General features: G+C 30.9%; 1 pseudogene; it reads right to left on the bottom strand.

Moving 5' to 3' along the window:
• Window positions 1-11494: 11494 nt before the first annotated feature.
• LOC125835560 (uncharacterized) lies at window positions 11495-13029 on the bottom strand (annotated as a pseudogene).
• Between the last annotated feature and the right edge of the window lie 1199 nt (window positions 13030-14228).

Genomic DNA, 14228 nt, shown 5'->3' with positions numbered 1-14228 from the left:
ATTATGGTTGGTTTGATAAGATTTCTAATAAACAGTTGATTAAAACAACTGAACAATCATTGGCGCTAAACTCATCCGAACAAACTATTCGTTTATTAAATAAGCGTGATATTGAATTATATAAATCTCAGTATAAATTTTTGCATATTGGCATGGTTCAAATTGCTTTTAAACCTTTAACTCTTAAAGGGTTACCAGAGACTTTTTTAGCTGCTCTACGAGATGCGAGGAATTTAAATTTTCGTCAATCCTTGATGGGTTCGATAGAATCTACGGTGGCCTATGGTCCAGTTTATTTTAATGCTCAGCCCAATTTGCAGTTATCTTTGACTGATTCTAATATATTAGATGCTTTAACCTTAAATGTTAAAACACATGGTTATAACTATGCACCTAGATCTGAATTAATTTGCTTGTCGTATAGAATCTATTATAAATTACTTGCTACTTTGAATCCTAGATGTAAGTTATATGATACATCTGATCAAACTATTTTAGTAGAAACCAATTTCGCCAGATCTAAGGTCACTACTAGAAGACCTATAAAATGGGAAGAAATTAATTTTCCTACCACTTGGATTTTAGATTCGGTTATACCCCCTGAGCAAATGACCGATGCTGTCACTAATTCTGAATATTCTCATATTAGTCAAAATTCCGATGGAAAAATTTATATGCAGTTTGATGAAAAAAGTATTCCTTATAGTAGACATTCTTTTGCTTCTGATAGAAGACTAGCTATTTAACATATTTCTCCGATAGAACCTTGTTATGGTCTAGCAAGAAATCGCGCTGCTTCTTTACATACTTTATCAACAGTTATATCTGCAGAAAAACAAAAAATTAAAATTGATCCTCGATTAAACATTGTCCAAACGAATGATAAAGCATCTGATATTTCTGATAAGGATATTCCTTCTGTATCCGAGATGGATTTTAATCTTAATGATACTTAATGATGAGTGAACATCAAATTGATTTTAGTCCAGGTTCACTGGCAAGAAAATATATTCAAAATGAATTTTTAAATGAAAAATGGAACCGGTTTAAAACTTGGTTTTTTGACACTTATAGTAAAGAAGATATAAATAATATTTCTCAAGAGTTTTATGAAACTTGTGCATTACATAATCATATTATGTTTTTTGTGCCTTGGTTTATAACCACTTATTTGCCCCTGTTTATCAACGTTCTTGAACGATCTTACAAAGATGAATCGGGTAATATTATTCAATCTATTTATCCTCCTCAAGCTCCGTTTATTTTACCCAATAATACTGGTATTTCTTTTACTGCTTTTCATAAATTTATTGATAATGATGTCGCCGCAGTAAGTATAAATGAAATTAATCGTCTTATTTCTCAAAATAATTATTTGGGCCTATATGTCAAAGTTATTGGTGAACATATCTGTTCTATAGACAAAAAATTAGATAACCTGTCTAATCTGATTGTTCAAATTGATAGTAAGCTAAAATCTGTAAAACAAGTTTCGGAACAGGCTTCTTCGTCAAAACAACCTGATGTCCATATTCAAAGGCCTCCTGAGATTCAGGATTTTATTCTTAGACCTTTGCACGACCTTGAAAATCTTCTTGATAAAAAGTTTTCACAATTTGGTGCAAGTGCGAAACCGATAAGTCTCGCTGAAGATTTTGCAGATGAGATGGAAGCCACTTTTGATTTCAAAACTCAAATGGAAATGGAAGTTAATAAACTTCATGGTTATCCAAAGAAAAATAGTGGTAATACTGCTTATGCTAGAAAACCTAGCATGCAAACTTATTACTATTCCAGGCCTACTCCTCAAGATGTTTTAATAGAGGAAAGAGATTGGAATCAAACTAACACTTCTTATAGTGGAAGTGAGATTTATGAATGGAATCTCGATGGGCTAACTGATAGGCAGTTGACGATTATGGTTCATAGGATGCTTATGTATGCTACTATTTGCAAAAGTGTCAATAACACTGACAGGACCATCTGCAAGATGATTATTGCAGGATTTACCGGCCAACTAAGAGGATGGTGGGATAATTATATGCCCTCTGATGCCAGAGCAGCAGTAATTAATGCTAAGGCAACAAATGAAGGTCATGACAATTTAGGCTCTGCCCTTGTTCAAAATAGAGAAGACGCTGTGTATACACTTATTTTGACTATTCTTGAACATTTTAGTGGTAGATTTACCAATCAATATGAAACCATTAGATCTCTTCTAAATGGTCTTAGATGTAGACATTTAGGTGAGTTTAGATGGTATAAAGACACTTATTTAAGTCGGGTAATGGAACTTCCCGAAAATGGTTTAGAATTCTGGAAAGCCAAATTTATTGATGGCTTACCTTCTTTATTTGCAGAAAGAGTAAAAAAGACTCTTAGAAATTCACAAGGAATTATTCCCTATAGTGATTTCACTTATGGAAAGCTTATTGGGGCTTGTACGCAAGAAGGCATAAATTTGTGCAATGAGTTAAAACTCTCAAGACAGCTTAAGATGGATAAGCTTAAAGAAAGGTCTCAATTAGGAGATTTTTGTACTCAATTCGGTTTACCGGATGCTTCAAAAAGCACCCACCGAGAAACTTCTAAATCAGAATATCATAGATCTCATCATAAGAAAGGAAGATCTAGAAGAAGGACTAGAGAAGAAAGAGATGAGCGTAGGACTCATCGTAAATCTCATAGATTTACCAGGAATAGATCCAAGCGAAATCTTGATAAGATTAAGTGTTATAAATGTGAAAAATTTGGGCATATAGCTCCAAATTGTAAGCTAGAAAAGCTTAAGACTCTAGAACTTGATGATGATATTCAAGAGAAGATTTATAGTTTTCTATATACTTCAGGTTCCGAATCAGATTATGATGATTCTGAAGCAAGTTATGCAACGGAGGATGAGCAACCTGAGTCATCTAGTAAGGTTCAACCAGATTCGAATGATGCTTGCAAATGTCATGGTGATACTTGTCACTGCGAACATGATGAATTTTACAAATTGCAATCTCAGTTTGAAGACATGAATATGTTCACTATCACTGCAGACAATGTGATAGAACTTCTAAAAGAAGTTACCGATAATACTCTTCGTGAAAAGATCATTCAATTGGCTGCTAGTAAAACTAGCTCTTCAAATAGTATTTCTAGTGATAAAAAGGTTAAAGATGATTTTAATTATTCTGCTCCTTACTCCTTGTCTGAAGTTCATAATAGACTCTCTTCTAAACAAACCATGGTTATTCGTGATACCTCTTTTGATGATTTAAAAGGAGAAATTGAACATTTGAAGGAAGAAATTAAATTTCTTAAACAAAATCATATTATTTATGATCACCGTCTTACTCAGATTGAGTCTGCTAATAGCAAAGGAAAAAATAAGGTTGATGATGAAACTACTGCTGAAGAAAATATTCTTGCCAACACTTTGAATATTGATCCAAAACAAAATATGTTTTTAGGAATTATGCAAATTGTTACAGCTCATAAATGGTATGTTAAATGTACTATATTAATTGATAATACCTTTTCTATAACTAACATTGCTATGATTGATAGTGGCGTTGATGTGAGTTGCATTCAAGAAGGTCTTGTACCTACTAAATATTTTGAAAAACAACTCATATGGTTAAATCTGCATCTGGTCATGCTTTAGATATAAAGTATAAATTATCTAATACTCATATTTGCCAGAATAAAGTTTGTATTCCTCACTTCTTTTTCTTAGTAAAAAATCAGTTATACCCTCCTATTATTTTAGGAACTCCTTTTATAAATGCAATTTACCCTTTTACTAATATAAATGCTAAAGGATTTTCTGCTACTTATAAAAATCAAGATATTAGTTATACTTTTATCACTGAGCCTATTTCTAGAGATATTAATGCTCTAATTGAAATGAAACAAAAACATGTTGATTATTTACAACTTGAGATATTTAGTATGAATATATTCGATACTTTAAAATCTGCTAAAATACAGGAAAAAATTAAACTCATTTCTGAAAAAATGGCCATTGATATTTGTGCTGATCATCCTAGTGCCTTTTGGAATCGGAAAAAGCATATTGTAACTCTTCCATATGAAGATGATTTCTCTGAGGAAAATATTCCTACCAAATCTCGTCCTTGTCAGATGAATACCGAATTGGTTGAATTCTGCAAAAAAGAAATTGATAATTTATTACAAAAGGGATTGATAAAGCCTTCCAAATCACCATGGTCGTGTACTGCTTTTTATGTTAATAACGCAGCAGAAAAAGAACGAGATGTTCCCAGGTTAGTTATAAATTATAAACCTTTAAATAAATTTTTAAAATGGATTAGATATCCTATTCCTAATAAAAGAGATTTATTAACCAGATTATATGATGCTAATATCTTTTCAAAATTTGATTTAAAATCTGGATATTGGCAAATCCAAATATTTAGAGACCATTCATATAGAACGGCATTTAATGTTCCGTTTGGACAGTACGAATGGAATGCAATGCCTTTTGGGTTAAAAAATGCTCCCTCAGAATTTCAAAAGATAATGAATGATATTTTCAATCCTTATTTGGATTTCATCATAGTTTATATTGATGATATTTTGGTATACTCTAAGACTCTTGAAATGCATATTAAGCATTTAGATATTTTTAAGAAAATAGTTATTCAAAATGGTTTGGTTATATCTAAACCTAAAATGAGTCTTTTTCAAATAGAAGTTAGATTTTTGGGGCATTTGATTTGTCAAGGAAAAATGACTTCTATTCAGCGATCTATTGAATTTGCATCAAAATTCCCTGATATTATTACAGATAAGACGCAATTGCAGCGGTTTCTGGGAAGTTTAAACTACATTTCCCCATTCTACAAGAATTTATCTCGAGATTTGGCTCCGTTATATGACAGGCTAAAAAAGGATCATAAAAAGCCTTGGACCAATAGTCTCACAGATCTTGTAAAGACTATTAAAGAAAGAGTTAAATCTTTACCTCGTTTAACCCTTGCTAATCCTGCTTGGCCAAAGATTGTAGAGACGGATGCGTCTAATATTGAGTATGGAGGTATATTAAAACAAATTAATCCGCATGATAAAAATGAATATCTTATTCGATTTCATTCAGGAAAATGGAGCGATGCTCAGAAAAAATATGCGACGGTAGCCCATGAAATGTTAACTATCGTTAAGTGCGTTTTAAAATTTCAAGATGATTTATATAATCAAAAGTTTTTGATAAAAACTGATGCTCAGTCAGTCAAGTATATGTTTGATAAAGATTTTAAACATGATGCGTCTAAGTTAATTTTTGCTAGGTGGCAGGCACAATTAGCCCCTTTTGATTTCGAAATTCAGTATAAAAAGGGAAGTGATAACTCCCTCCCAGACTTCTTATCAAGGGAATATCTTTCTTCTGATGGGTTTTCTTGACTTCTTTCCTGATAAAGATTTGGTTACGATTTTGAAGGCAGTTCCTCTTATTAGAGATTTAAAGGAACTTATATTATGGAAAATTATAGACGGAATGGTGATTGATATTGTCAATAATTACATGATTGAACAAGAGCTTTATGAAAGATTTTATTGTGATGAAGTTTATAACCTCTTGAATGATTAACTTCTTGAATGATTAAAACTAAATGCTATATTTGCAAGATGGATCCTCCTTGGATAACCAAGGCTAGAGGAAAAGGCAGTTATACTCGCGGAAGGGGAAGATCATCCCCAAGTTCATCAAGATCATCATACGGATCTTCATCATCTAGTACTCCAATTATACAAAAGGGAGGAATGAGTTTATATAACTTAAACTCTAGAGCACAAGAAAAAGCTTCATCATCAATACATCTGGAAGATATTCCAGAAAGTGATCCATTATATGCTAAACTACAGGAGTTTATAACTCAAAAGCAGAGTGATTCTTTTGCTTCAATCGCCAAAGAAGAAGTTGATGATATCAAAACATATGAAAAGGTAGAAAAAAGAGAAATGATATTTCTCTTAGAAAACTCTGACATACAGAGAAGAGAAGAACCTTGGAAGATATTCCAGAGGTATTTAGTTAATGGGCTTTATTTCCCGGGTGAGTCATACAAAACTCGAAAATATTATGAGACTCTGCTAATAAGCACAGGTGTTGAATTTCAACATTTTTCAGGATATAATACAAATGAGAATGTTTATAACTTCTCTAAAATGATTATAAAACACATCATTCATATTGAAGATTGGGGTATTTCCTCAATGACTGAAAGACAATTCGGTCTAAACAAAGTCATGGTAAGCTTTACCTATTGGGATTATATTCAGGCATTTAATAAAGTTCTCTGTTATAACAATGAGAGGCATAAACATACTTGGTTTATAAAAGTATGTGCCAAGATATTTGCGAATCCTATACCAAATTAGTTTTTAAACTGGTGGTCATACCACGGGCCAACAATAAAAATATTGCCCGAATCATTTCACAAGTTATACAAAGAATGGGTCAAGGTTTCCCGAGATCTCAACAAATTATATCATCAAGAACATATTTGTTATTTTCAACAAATTGAACAGATATACTTTTTTATAGAATTCTCTGTTCCATGGATTCATAAATGGGTTCCGGAAGTAGATTTTACTGAGGAACAAATCCCTTGTCTATACAGAACTTATTATAATAATTTTTGGGACAAGTTGATGAAGAAAGATCCTCAAACAAAGTCCATATACGGACAAGAACTGCTGGATCTAATTACGAAAACCATACACGATTATAAATCAATTCCTAATAAAGGAATCATGACTGATGACTCGACCTCCGTAAAACATATAGCTAGAAAAATTTCTAATCAATTTTTTAGCCGGACATAGTCACGGCTTAATTCAGAAATAAAAACTTGAAAATAAAAGGAAGTACCTTGTAGCAAACAGCACACTTTACTATTCCTCCGGCCAAAGTCCGGTAAGGTTACAATACTTGAAAATATATTACAAGTGGGGAGAGAGAAAGGAAGAAAGAAAGAAGGGAACCGGGTTTCTAAAACCTGGTTTTTTTACACTTATAGTAAAGAAGATATAAATAATATTTCTCAAGAGTTTTATGAAACTTGTGCATTACATAATCATATTATATTTTTTGTGCCTTGGTTTATAACCACTTATTTGCCCCTGTTTATCAACGTTCTTGAACGATTTTACAAAGATAAATCGGGTAATATTATTCAATCTATTTATCCTCCTAGAGCTCCGTTTATTTTACCCAATAATACTGATATTTCTTTTACTGCTTTTCATAAATTTATTGATAATGATGTCGCCGCAGTAAGTATAAATGAAATTAATCGTCTTATTTCTCAAAATAATTATTTGGGCCTATATGTCAAAGTTATTGGTGAACATATCTGTTCTATAGACAAAAAATTAGATAACCTGTCTAATCTGATTGTTCAAATTGATAGTAAGCTAAAATCTGTAAAACAAGTTTCGGAACAGGCTTCTTCGTCAAAACAACCTGATGTCCATATTCAAAGGCCTCCTGAGATTCAGGATTTTATTCTTAGACCTTTGCACGACCTTGAAAATCTTCTTGATAAAAAGTTTTCACAATTTGGTGCAAGTGCGAAACCGATAAGTCTCGCTGAAGATTTTGCAGATGAGATGGAAGCCACTTTTGATTTCAAAGGATCTAAGCTTTATTTAAATATAGAAGAATTTTAGTATGGCTTCTCGACTTGGTTCCGAGATTGAGGTACAGTCAGATCTAGTACTACTTTTATTGGCTTTGTCTTTATGACTCTTTCTGCAAATAAAGAAGGTAAGCCATCAATAAATTTGGCTTTCCAGAATTCTAAACCATTTTTGGGAATGAAATAAATATAATATATATATATATATATATATATAATATAATATAATATATAATAATATAATATAATAAATCATTTACAACTGACTTAAAATATTTAATATTTAAAAGATATATAATAAAATAGGTTGACTCTCAAAATTCTATCCGAGTCACATATATTGGGACAGAAAAAATAACATCTATCATTTCAAAATTACCAAAAAAGTATTATAAATAATAATAATTAACAACTTAAAATATCTTAAAGACATTTTAAAAGGGTTAATTTTGTAAGTTTATCCATATCACATAAATTAGGACAAAGTGACCAGCAATGTAAGTTATTTGAAAGTTACATAAAAATATTATAAATCACAATAATTAATAACTTAGAACATTTTTTTTAAAAATGCAAATTTCGATGACTTTTCAAATTTCATTTGTGTCACATAAATTGAGACAACAAAAATAACATATATTGCGTCCATTTTAATTTATTTGTCTTAATTTTTTTTATATTTAAAAATTGCGTAAAAATACTATAAATCATGATAATTGACAACATAAAATATTTCAAAAATAAATACATATAAAAAATTCGATTAATTCTTGAAATTAATCTATCGTTAAAAATTATGTATAAAATACAATAAATCGTGATTTTGACCACTTAAAATATTTATTAAAAAAACAGAAAAAATTAATTGACTGATTGTTAAAATTAATCTATCAATGTCACATAAAATGAGACAAAAGTAGTAATATGTATTGTTTAATGTGAAATTATTGAAAACTACGTAAAATGTATTATAAATGTTAACAATTAACAACATTTGATTGAATCTTGAAATTTTATCAATGCTACATACATTGAGACAAGTGGAGTAATATATATTAAGTATTTAAAAATTACGTACAGCCATATTGCTTTCTGTAGGCTTCGAATTATTGTGGTCATTTTTTAGGCTGATACAAGTTTTGTACTTTTTTTTTAATATTATAAATCGCAATAATTAATAATTTAAAATATTTTTAAAAATATATTTAAAATTTAGTTGGTTTCGGGAATTTTATTTATACTATATAAAATGGGACAAAGGAAGCAACATATATCATTTACAAATGACTTAAAAAGCATTAAAAATTACAATAATTACCAATTTAAAATATTTAAAAGCTATATAATAAAATAGGTTTACTCTCAGAATTCTTTCAGGCTCACATATATTAGGACAGAAAAAATAACACATATCATTTTAAAATTACCAAAAAAGTATTATGAATAATAATAATTAACAACTTAAAATATCTGAAAGACATTTTAAAAGGGTTAATTTGTAATATTATTCATATCACATAAATTAGGACAAAGTGACCAGTAATGTTGTTATTTGAAAGTTACATCAAAATATTATAAATCACAATAATTAATAACTTAAAGCATTTTTTTTAAAAAAATTAAAATTTGGATGACTCTCCAAATTTTATTTGTGTGACATAATTTGAGACAACAAAAATAACATATATTGGGTCCATTTTAATTTATTTGTCTTATTTTTTTTTGGGTTTTTTATATTTAAAAAATGCGTAAAAATATTATAAATCATGATAATTGACAACATAAAATATGTTTTGAAAAAAAATACAAAAAATTCCACTCATTCTTTAAGTGAATCTATCGTAAAAATACTATAAATCATGATAATTGACAACATAAAATATTTCAAAAATGTTGTATGTGGATAGTCTTATTGTGCCTTGAATAGCGTCAAATAAAGTACAAGTTTGTGATAAAAAAACTTATTCCTTTATCCACGCAAACAATCACTTCAAAATCTCCGGTATTAGCCCCAAAACATACCATTTATATTATTGGGCCCGTGCCCGTGCATAGCACGGGCAACATTACCTAGTTTACATATAAGTAAAAGTTTTATTTTTAAAAATCTTCGTGATTTTAGTATAACTAGCTAAATTTACATATTTTACACCATTTATTGCGTTAGTTAATAATAAAAGGAAAAAAAAAATTGTTATATGTTATAGTAATAGTAAAAAATCTTTATAAAAATAACGTAAATTTGTAAAGATAAAAAATGTACTTAGATGAATATGAAAACTCACCATTACACAAACAATTGAGGGATAAAATTTTGCTATTAATATCACAAGTTAAATTGTGTTGGTATCCATACACAATAATACACTCTAAAAAGATAAGGTAAAGAAAAATAAACTATATTATATATAAGTATAAGGGATAAGGGTCTGAAAAATATTCCAACTTTGGTCGGATTTGTTGTTGCGATACTAAACTTTCATAAGGATCTACTACCTCCTTAGACTATTTAATACCGTATTTTTTACCCCCTAAACTATTTAATAGTGTATTTTAAAGGTATATATGTGCCACGTGGACACATTACTATTTATAATTTTGCATTATTTTTTATGTCCACGTGGGCAAATTTATATGTTTAAAATACGGTATTAAATAGTCTAGGGAGGTAATAGGTCCTCATGAAAGTTTAGTATCGCAACAACAAATTCGACCAAAGTTGAGATATTTTTCGGACCCTTATCCCTAAGTATAATAATGTGATACAACTATTTGTAACAAATTAACAATAACAAAAAGGATTATTTGTAACAAACTAACAATAACAAAGGATTATGATAAAAAATAAGACAATAACTTGGAAGTTATAATAGAAAAAAATTAAACGTCACCTAATAAAACATTATCGTTTGGTAGAGTGTATAAGAACAATGCAAAATAGGGTGTATTAGTAATGATTGCATTAGTAGTGCTTGCATCAGTAATGTTTGCATTAGTTATGTCTGCTTTATTTCTTATACACTGTTTGGTTTCATGTATTAGAAATAACAAATCTTGCATAAATTCTATTAACAAATCTTGCACAAAAATACCCTTCACACTTTATTTCTTTGTACACTTCATTTGCAACAAGGTTCTTTGCTAAAACATCAAAAAAGATTTCTTTGCTAAAACATTATTTACTCCTATTCTTCTTCTTCTTTTTTCAAATATAAAATTAAATAGTTGTTACTATATTGAAATAAGATTTTAAAAAAAAAGAAAAAGAAGAAGATGTCAAACTTCTTCACATTTCTGCCACCATATTTCCCAAACTAAAGTTTACCAGCAACATACTTTGAAGCAATACTTCACATGCTCAAATTAACGTGTTCCTTGGGATTATTACGATAATGAGGCGTTTGATGAATTTCTTCTGAATAATCAAAATGTAACAGCACCACAAGAGTACGAGGACTACTCAAATTGAAATTTGCCAGCTCCATTATTAGTAGATTCCCAAAATAAATTTCATCAATGGGGTCAAAATTCTTCATATGTTTTAGATCATCCATATATACCAACTATAAGTTTTTCAATCCTTATATTCTTTCGTCATGATACTGAACTGAAGAAAGCATCTTTAGCAAGGGCTTCTACCGAGCAGCTTAAGCACTACAAAGAGCTTGTCACCTGAAAGCCAACTCGTATGGCTATAACAGATGGCTAATGATTTATCCTTACGCTAGCATAATCGCCAGCTGTTGGCCCTGAACTATGCGGAGGTCTTGAAAAAGAACTCGAACAAAGTTGAACCATCATACTATTTTTTTTCTAGCACGATCACATTGCAGAATCTTCTATTAGTCACATTTGCTCATTATTGCATGGCAAAGTAGGACACCAAAGTGGATAGACTTAATTGCATCGACAATAACCTCCATTCCTATTTTACGACTGCCTTTGACAAGGACGAAATCACCACTAATTAGATCATTGATAATTTTAGAAGTCATCTGGTGAGCATTAGTAGTTCACAATAGTTTTATCTCTGGCCCAAAGTTTATACTCCTAGCTGCACTTACAAACTTTCTTCCAACAAGTGCAACTACGTCAAAGTGAGCATCACAACAGCTATGAACCATCAACTCGTGGAACTTGAACTCTGTTGGACCAAGTTCAAGCATGTCCCCTAGTATAGCAACTCGTTTACCTTTGCAGTCAATATTTCTTAACAAGTCAATTGCAGCTTGAGTACTAGCTGGACTTGCATTGTGAACATCATTTATTATTATAATCCCATTCTCGGTTACTTCAAGCTTTGATCTTCGGTGAACATGTATAAATCTGGATAAAGAGCTAGAGGAATGCCAAAAACACTATCGACAACAGCAGCTGCACATGCATTAATGGCCAAATGCAAACCAGGACTGGAGATTATGAATTTAACCTTGAATATTTACCAACATGTCAAATAAATAGAATTGTAAATACTAGTAAATAACAGTGATCAATTGTTGTAATGAATAACGCAAGTTATTTGTGTCTCAGACTAAAATAGCCTAAATGAAGAAAGGTATTTCCTTGATGAGACAATTTCTAAGAATATTTCGTCAACCCAAGTTCTTTAAAATGTGGTAGTACTGACCTTGCACATTGAAATTACATAACATATATGTTTTAAGAAAGTAAAGTTCATTTTGTTCAAAGAATAGTGTCAAGAGTGTAGCGCTAACAACAGATGTAAGAATTACAAAAGCCTCTTCTTTATTAGCTATGAAAAGTCGCACTTTATATCTAATTAATAACATCTAAGTCACACCAAAGAGACAAAAGATGAAGACCTGCTTGTAAAAGCCCTCCCAGATAAGGAACACACAAATATATACAATTTACATCAATAACTGAACAATTTTAAAAAAATAAAAACAATCACCTTTTTAACTCCAACTGGAACTGGGAGGCTCATGACAAGGGGATTATCATCATTCAATACACACACATCCTTTGGCATTGCTTATCTTAAAATCTCCCATTTCGCCACAGAAACCTCCTCCAAGTTCGCAAAGTTCTCCAAATGTGCAGCATTCACATTCAAAATCACCATTACATCTGGTCTACACATCCTGAACAGCTCCAAGATTTCTCCTTTCTTGCTCATCCCCATCTCCAAAACCCCAAACCCAACATCCCTCGACATCTCAATAAGCGATAACACAACCCTAATCTCATTATTCCAGTTCCCTAGACTATAGTAAATTGTTCCAGCACTCTCCAAAGCTAATGCTACCATAGTCTTTGTAGTGGTTTTACCTACACTTCCTGTAACACCAATTAAACGAGTGTTAACTAACTTTTTATTTATAAACGAGCAATCCCCGATGACCAGCTGATGCATGGTTCAAACACAGTAGGTAATGGGACTCAAGAAGGCTCAAAATTCGATCACATATCTTGCTAAGCTCAACCTCAATTTTGGCTCAACTAGCTTGGCGTACATATTTTCCTTCCTGGGAACATAATTTCCAATTAAATAATGAACAAATAAAAGCGAACTTCTTCGCCTCTTCCATCACACATTCATGAACTCATAGAGAAATTAACAATGAAAACAGAGACCAGACATAGAAATACAAGACATATTAAAGAACTGTCATAGCAGCTATATAATTGCATTTCAGAATCTCAAAATTAAATGGCTACACGAGAATTTGAAGAGTTGTAATGACAATTATATAATTACATCTACACTTAGCATTGACACAAGAGTTGAGATATTTTGATAAAACTTAGTTACACAAAAAGATTTAACATGCTCATGCGTACATTAATAATCGGAGGTGTCGAAAAATTTCACTATTGTCACACTTTGAAGTGATTTCAAGCAAAAATTACTAAACTAGTGTAGCCACTTATATCACAAGTTCACCGTACTTCAAAGTTTATCATGGACAACCATTCACATCATTGTCTGACGATCAGGTTCACCCATACGTAAAAATAATTCCATCTTTTTGTCGTCTTTACAGAGAATCATTGTAGCTTTTATATGTGGTGTACAACTCAAATACATGGGATTCAAGGATAGAATAAACTTGACCACGAACATTAGATCATCACGATTCCCCATCTTTTCAATCAAGGAACCAATTTTTTTGTCTTGACTTTCAATAAAGTTTTTCATAACTTCCATCATACCCTTAAGAAATGTCTCACTATCATCCTCTACTATTTTTTTCCTTTTCTTGCTTTTCTCTTTGTCGTTAACATTAGAAGATGATCTTTTAGAATACTCACATTGTTTATGACTTTTTCGTGATCCAGCATGTTCATTTTTAGAACCAACAACATTTTCTCCTTCATTAAATACGCTAGGTCCAGTGTCATTTTCAGCTCCAGTAAATGAACTAGGTTTGATGAAATCTTCAGTTGTAGCAAATCCACCTTGTCCAGTAACATTTTCAGCTTTTTCAGTACCAACTTTAGAGCTATGGTAAGCATTTTCTTCTTCTTCTTCATCATCATCAAGATCAACATCAATAGAAAATCCCAAACTCATGTCATTAGAATGTTGTGGAGCTTGACTCTTTTGAATTT

The sequence above is a fragment of the Solanum verrucosum genome, unplaced genomic scaffold (assembly GCF_900185275.1).
Source record: "Solanum verrucosum unplaced genomic scaffold, falcon-dt-bn FXZP01000040.1, whole genome shotgun sequence".
Lineage (NCBI taxonomy): Eukaryota > Viridiplantae > Streptophyta > Magnoliopsida > Solanales > Solanaceae > Solanum > Solanum verrucosum.
The sequence above is the reverse complement of the archived record's forward strand: the minus strand, read 5'-3'. Positions and strand labels throughout refer to the sequence as shown.